Here is a 7,895-nt window from a genome sequence, read left to right as displayed (position 1 = left end):
GCGGTTCCGGGCGGCGGCGGGACGGGCCGAGCGGCGGCGGATCTGGGCCCGCGCGGGCCCCGGATGGGCTCCGCGGGCCGGCGGCGCGAGGACGGCGATGGAGGACACGTGGCAGCGGCGGATTGGGCGCGGGACGGCGGCGGGACGTGTCTGGCCGTCGGCGGACATGTCCGGCTGCGCGGAGGGGGAGTTGCTAGGGTTTCGGGGGGATTTTCATCCGCGAATTTGGACGGGAGGCACATATTTATAGATTCTGGGAGCTAGGAAAGTCCAAATGAGGAGCGATTTTCGGTCACGCGATCGTGATCGAACGGCGGAGAGCATGGAGGGGGTTAGGATGGGTTTTGGGCCACTTTGGAGGGGTGTTGGGCTGCAAGACAAAAGAGGCTTTTGCGATTACGCGGTTAATCGTTGGAGTATCAAACGGACTCCAAATGGCACGAAACTTGACAGGCGGTCTACCGGTGCTATACCAAGGCCATTCCGAGAAGGTTTAACACCCGCACACGAAACAAGGTCTGAGAGGGGAGACGGGGCACGCGCGAGAGGTCTGGACTCCGAATGGACAACGGAGAGAACCGGGAGAACCCGAACGGATGCAAGTTTTGAAAAACATGCAGATGATGACATGGCAAAATGCAACACGCAAGCAAATGACATGGCAGCAACGACGCATAACTGGCAGACACCTGGCGCATCAAATCCGGGGCGTTACAATGGGCCACTGGCGCGTGACGGCGGGCCCGAGCACGTCGCCCATTATCGTCACGCGCGTGGCCTGTCAGGCCCCTCTGGCTTCCAGGTGCCACGTGGCGCCTGCGCGAAGCACAAGGGATTGCCTCAAGATTCGACGGACCCTCCGGTTTCCCGCAGCTGCCGGGATGCTGTGATCTGGTTTCCGGAAACTGGCACACAGTGCGTGTTGCCAGACCCGACGGTCGCAAGATTCGCCTCCTCAAGGGGGGGTGCGAAGGCCCTCCCATCCAAAGACGGAGGACCTTCACAGCTTTGGGTACTATTGTTAGGGGTATGAACCCTGGTCAGGCAACGGAACCCGGATCCTTTTCAAAAACAACGGGGCCAGCATCGCCCCTCGAGACAGCTCACGCTTGGTGAGGTCGCCCAACCTGGCCAAGCCCCTTGACCCGGCCGAACTCTCCAACCCAGCCAAGCTCCTCGACTTGGCCCCAACAACCAGCTCAAGGCGGCCGAACCCAGCACACCAAGACTTCCCCAACAAGCCAGCTCCGCCCTTGGCGTGTTCCTCAACCCAGCCACGGGTTAGCTCCCGTCCCATCCAAGCCGTACAATGGGACGAGTCTCAATCTACCGATAACTGCGGCAATAGTGCTCCTCCCATGCCTCTAGTCAGCCGGAGCATGGCAACAGTGCCCCTCACCTACCCGCTGACCAGGGTCGGCGTGGAAACAGTGCCCCCGTCGTCACTGCTGACGCTAGCAAGCAGCAACCTGACGGAGCGCCACTATACCCGGCTCGACCCGGCCACTACCTCACGATCGGCAAGACGACGAACAGTGCCCCTAGGCAAGCGGGGCCCGCGCCTAGGAGAACCAGGTGAACCCTAGCACCCGACAGGTCCCAGCTTCGGGTTCCTAGATGCTAACAACCCGGCCCTACGGCCTTGTAACATTACCATTGTACCCCTGGGGGGTGGCCTATAAAACCCCCAGGAGCCCTCATGCATACGGGCAAGCACGCAGAAGTAGCCAACCGATCAGTAGAACACACAAACACACATAGGGAGAAGGAGCCTCCAGAGCCCAGGCTAGCCTTCCTTCTTCCACCAAACAGCTCTAGGAGCAACTCTATACTGTTGCATATCAACCACACTCGGCAGGACTAGGGGTGTTATCTCTCCAGAGAGCCCCGAACCTGGGTATGTCTTGCTTCCCGCGCTCGCTCATGCCGACCTCGCCTCTGGAGCCCACCAGTGCCCTCGAGCCTCCTCCTCTCTTTAGCCATCCCTTGGCATCTGTCGTGCGCCCACCACGACAAGGTTTTTAAGAAAAAATGCACAAATGCGTGGAGCATAATAACTTGGCTGGAAAGGGCATCTCCCGAGAGTCGTTCGGGGACCCCATAGTTTTTCATGCAGTTACAAAAGGTAGTGATGCATACATGCACATTTCTAACTGTAAAACGGGTGGAGGAGCTCTACATTCCACAGCCGGGTTGTCTCTTTGTTGGCGGTGTCTCACTTGCGCTTGTTTGACTTACGGGCATCGATGAGGTAGTAGGCATTGTGGTCGCACAGGGCTTTGCTGACGATGAAGGGCCCTCCCATGGGGAGACCAACTTGTGTTGGTTGGCTTGTTGCTCGACAAGCCAGAGGACAAGGTCTCCCTCGCGGAATGCGATGGGCTTGATCTTATTGTTGTGGTAGTGCCTTAGGCCTTGCTGATAGATGGCGGATCGGCTGAGTGCCAAAAGGCGTGCTTCTTCGAGTAGGTCGACACCGTCTTCACAGGCCTCTTTGGCTTTGGCTTCGGTGTACATTGTGACTCGTGGTGAGTCGAACTCGATGCCGGTTGGGATGATGACTTCTGCTCCGTAGACGAGGAAGAACGGGGTGAACCCGGTCGACCGGTTTGGCGTTGTGCGGAGGCTCCAGAGGATGACCGGCAGCTCATCAAGCCAGCTGTCGCGTGAATGGACAAGTGGCTGGACGAGTTGCGGCTCGATGCCGGATAGGATGAGGTTGTTGGCTCGCTCGACCTGGCCGTTGGACTGAGGGTGGGCCATGAAGGCTAAGTCGAGGCGGATGCCGGAGACGGAGCAATACTGCATGAGCGCGCCCTTGGCGAAGTTGGTGTCATTCTCCATGATGATGTTGTGCGGGACGCCATAGCCCATCGTGATATCCTTGATGAACCAGACAGTTGTCGCCTGTCTAGCTTCTTGATCGGCCGCGCCTTGATCCACTTGGTGAATTTGTCCACCGCCACTAGCAAGTGCGTCATGCCACCTCGAGCAGTCTTGAAAGGTCCCACCATGCCGAGTCCCTAGACCGTGAAGGGCCAGGTGATCGGAATGGTCCATAGTGCTAAAGTCAGCTGGTGGCTAGGCATCCCTCACACTTGAGGACAAGCGATTCGGCGTCTTGGAGGGTCGTACGCCAGTAAAAACCATGGCGGAAAACCTTGGCCACCAGGGATCTCGAGGCGGCGTGGTGCCCGCACTCGCCCTGGTGTATGTCGAGGAGGATCTCTATGCCCTTTTCATGCTTGATGCAGCATTGGAAGACGCCCGTCAAGCTGCGCTTGATGAGCTCGTTTTTGATGATGTAGTAGGCGAATGCCCGATGCTGAATCTGCCAGGCCTCGGTCTCGTCCAGTGGGAGGACTCCGTTCTCCAGAAACTCTGTGATTGGCAGGGCCCACGATAGATCCATCACCACAGCGAAGACGGTCGTCACGATGGGCTCTGGGAGGCAGCACTCGGGCTGGAGATGGCGGTAGCCGGGTTGAGTATGGCAGCCCCCGGGCCGGGTTCAGCAGTCCCCGGGCCTGGTTCTGCAGCCCCTGGGATCAGGTTGGAGTCAGCATTGGCTGGGTTGGACGTGGCAGTCCGCGGGCCGGGTCTGTGGCTTCTGGGTCCGGGTTGGAGACGGCAGCACTTGAGCTTGGGCCTGCGACTACCGGGTCCGTGCTGGGGAGGGGCGCAGCCAGGTCGTCTGGGACGAAGATTGACTCGGAGTCCGGAGATGGCTTGATGGACGGCTTGTGCAGGTGCTCGAGGGAGACGCCGGATGGAATGTCTTGCCGGGATGAGCTGATCTCGGAGAGTGCGTCAGCGGCATCGTTCTCTGCATGCAGGATGTGGAGGAACTCGCAGCCGTTGAAGAAGCCGGAGAGCTGTTGGACGAGGTAGCGGTAGCTGGCCATGTTGGCGTCTCGGGCGTTCCACTCACCGAAGCACTGTTGTATCACCAGGTCCGAGTCGTCATAGCACAGGATGCGCCGGATGCCGAGCTCCTTGGCAAGCCGGAGGCCAAGCGCAAGGGTTTCGTACTCGGTAACGTTGTTGGAGGCGGCAAAGTGGATCTGGAGCGCGTAGCAAAGCCGGTCGCCCTTTGGGGATGACATCACGATGCCGGCTCCCAAGTCGGATCGCATCTTAGAGTCGTCGAAGTGCATGTGCTAGTGCATCGAATCCGGCACCGGTGGCAGGTATTGGGTCTCTGTCTAGTCAACGAGGAAGTTTGCCAGGGCTTGGGAATTGATCGTGGTGCGGGGCTCGTAGAAGATGGTGTGGCCGGCTAGCTCGGTCACCCACTTGGCGAACCGGCCAGAGGCATCCCGGTAGCCCATGATTTTGCCGATGGGGGCTGTGCTGACCATGGTGACAACATGCTCTTGGAAGTACTACTTCAGTTTCTTGGCGGTGATACACGCCATAACACATCTTCTGGTAGTGCGGGTAGTTTTGCTTGGAGGCGAAAAGGTCCTGCTCAGGCAGCAGACCGGGCGCTGGACAGACTGGATCTTGCCCTTCTCTGGTAGCTTGACCACCAGCACCACGCTGAGCAACCGCGAGGTGGCGGTGATATAGAGCAACATTGGCTCCTTATCGGCTGGTGCGGCTAGGACGGGTGCGGTGGAGAGCATGCGCTTGAGATCTCGGAAGGCTTCGTCTGCCTGGTCGTTCCATTCAAATGGTGTCGTCGTCTTCATCAGCTGATATAGGGGCAAGGCCCTCTTACCCAGCCGACTGAGAAACCGGCTGACTGAGGCCAAGCAGCCGGTGAATTTCTGGACATCGCGTAGCCGGGCCGACTTGCACATGTGCTCGATGGCTTGATCTTCTTCGGGCACCTCAATGTCGTGCTCCGAGATGAGGAAGCCAAATAGCTTTCCGGTCGGCACGCTGAAAATGCACTTCTCTGGGTTGAGCTTGATCTGGTACTCGCGCAGATTGGCAAAGGTTTCCTTCAGGTCATCCAGGAGCATGAGGTGCTGCTTGGTCTTCACCATGATGTCGTCCGCATAGACGTGATGTTGCGGCCGAGCTGCGGCAGCAAGCATTTCTGCATGCAGCACTGGAAGGTGGCGCCGGCATTCCTCAATCCGAACGACATGGTGATGTAGCAATACGCCCCGAAGGGCATGATGAAGGAAGTCTTCAGGGCGTCGGCCGGGTCCAGCTTGATCTGATGATAGCCGGAGTAAACATCCAGGAAGGACAGGAGCTTGCAGCCGGCGGTGGAGTCGATGACTTTGTCGATTCGCAGGAGGGCAAAGGGATCCTTGGGGCAAGCCTTGTTCAGGCTAGTGTAGTCTATGTAGATGTGGCAGGTGTTATTCTTCTTCAGGACGAGGACTAGATTGGCTAGCCACTCGAGGTGGAACACTTCCATGATGAAGTCGGCCGCCAAGAGCTTAGCAATCTCTTCACCGATGGTTCTTCTCTTCTCTTCTGAAAAATGACGTATGGGTTGACGGACAGGCTTGGCGTCCTTGCGTACATGGAGTTTGTCCTCGGTGAACTTCCTTGGAATACCCGACATGTCCTTTGGGCTCCATGTGAAGATATCCTGGTTCTCACAAAGCAATTCGACGAGTTCTCCTTCCTATTTGTTGTCGAGGCGGGTGCCCATGATGACGTACTTTCTAGAGGTGGGGTCCTCCGGGTTCAGCTTGACCTTCTTGGTTTCCTTGGAGGGCTGGAATAAGGCATCGCCAGCCGGCTCCTTAGCCGAAGCCGGCACGGCCGGTATCTCGTTTGCCAGCGCGACGATCCAGTCGAGTTGGCGCCACTCCTCGGCTATGACCAGCGACTCGGCCAATTTGGCGCTAGCTTGGGCGCACCCCAGGGACTTGCGGTAGTCGCCGGCGATGGTGATGAGGCCCTTTGGACCCGGAAGCTTCATCTCCAAGTAGGCATCATGGGGAACCGCCATGAACTTGGTGAGCGGGGGCGGCCCAGCAGCGCATGGTATGCGCTGGACAGGTCCACTACCTCTAACTAGATCGGCTCGTGTCGGAAAGTAGTCTTTGCCACCGAATAGGACGTCGAGCCGGATCCCGCCGATGGGGGAGCATGAGAGTCCGGCAATGATGACATGGAAGATCCTAGGTTGGCTGCAAGTCCTTGGTCTCGAGGCCAAGCTTGGTCATGGTGCCGCGGTAGAGGATGTTGATGCTACTACCGCCATCGATGAGGACCCGCGAGAACTTGCAGATGCGCCAGGGTGCAACGATGGTGGGGTCGTGGACGAGGGCGTAGCCACCCGGGTTCGGCATGATGGTTGGGTGGTCCTCCCAGGTCCAAGTGACCGGGCGCTTTGACTAATGCATGTATTCCGGCTTGGCCGGGACCACAGTGTTCACCTCCTGCTGGAGGAGGCTCTAGCTACGCTTGTCTTCGCCGAGACTAGTGAAGACGACATAGCTTGCATTCTGGTCGGGGTAGACATCATCGCGCATTACACCGTTGGCCGGGGGCGGGGGCAGAGGAGGCAGAGCCGGGGCTGGCGGAGGCGGGATGTCGCCCCGCATGATGTGCTTGGTGATGGTGCACTGTCAGAGTGTGTGCATGGAAGGCCTCGCGCCGCTGTGATGCTTGCAGGGAGCATCGAGCATTTCCTCGAAGCTCATGGCGGGTTGCCATGTCGTCTTTCCGGTTTGACGGCGTTTGGCGTCCGGCTCGACCACGTGCGCCTGCTCAGCGGCCGCGATGACGCGGTTGTCATAGCGCTCGGCCAGCTGGTCGGCCTTGCGTCTGTTGTTCCGCTGGTTGTTCTGCTGCCGGCTGGGGAGGCGGCGCCGGCTTGGCCTTGCCAGCTTCGTCCAGCGTCACCTGGATCTTCATGGCGGAGTCGGCATTGGCGTACTTGTCCCCCATCACCATGAGCGCGGCCATAGTGGTCGGCTCGGAGCACAAGATCTTGTGCTTGAGAAGGGTGCCATTCCGGCACCCGCTGACGAAATACTGGATGGCCTAGACCTCGTGGACGCCCTCGCAGCTGTTCCAAAGCTCGGTCCAGCGGGCGAGGTATTCACGGCCGGTTTCCGTCGGCCCCTACACGCACATGGCGAGCTGACTAGGGTGATCGGGACGCTTGTAGGTGCCGGTGAAGTTGTGTACGAAGGCCAGCTCGAAGTCGACACACGCGTTGATGCTGCCGGCCGGCAAGCTGTTCAACCACGTGCGGGCCGATCCCTGGAGCACGAGCGGGGCGTAGTGTACGGCGAGGCGGCGATTGCCGCCCGCGATGCCGATGGCGGTGGTGTATTCGATGAGCCAGTCCTCCGGCTTGACGGTGTCGTTATACTTGGGGTGTCGCGGGGGAGCGTGAACCCTTTGTGGAAGGGATCATCCTGGATGCTAGGACCAAAGCAAGTTGTCCCAACAGCATTGTCCTCCTCCAACTCCAAGGAGAGGGCAGGTTGGTCGAGGCGGTGACGAGTGTCGGTGTCGTCGATGGCGCGTGGGCCCAGCCGGCTCCCGACCGGGCCGCGGGGAGCCGGGTCGGCGGAAGCCGGACGGGCACGTCGGCCGGATAGCAGGGGAGGAACTGGCAGGCGCTGGTCCTCCGGGCCGGCTTGTCGACCAAGCCGCCGGTGGTCGCCGGGGCGCGGTTGCGCCGGGTATGGGTGCGGCCGGAATGTGCTTCGCCGGGTGGTGAGGACGCCGTGTTCTGCTACTCGGGGTCGTTGGTGTGGCCCGAGGCGGATCCCGCAGGCTTGAGGATGCGGTTGAGGCGGTCCTGCTATGCATTGCCGGCGCGGAGAAGCTCGTTCACACGTTGCAGGTGATCTCTTAGCTCCTCGCCTTGCAGCTGCTCCAGGCCGACTGCGGCCGCCTGTGCGGCATGCATGTTCTTCACGGGGGTTTCATAGACGGGAGGGAGTGCGCCGAGGGCATGGCCAATG

Source organism: Triticum dicoccoides, chromosome 4B (assembly GCF_002162155.2).
Source record: "Triticum dicoccoides isolate Atlit2015 ecotype Zavitan chromosome 4B, WEW_v2.0, whole genome shotgun sequence".
Classification (NCBI taxonomy): Eukaryota; Viridiplantae; Streptophyta; class Magnoliopsida; order Poales; family Poaceae; genus Triticum; species Triticum dicoccoides.
The sequence above is the reverse complement of the archived record's forward strand: the minus strand, read 5'-3'. Positions refer to the sequence as shown.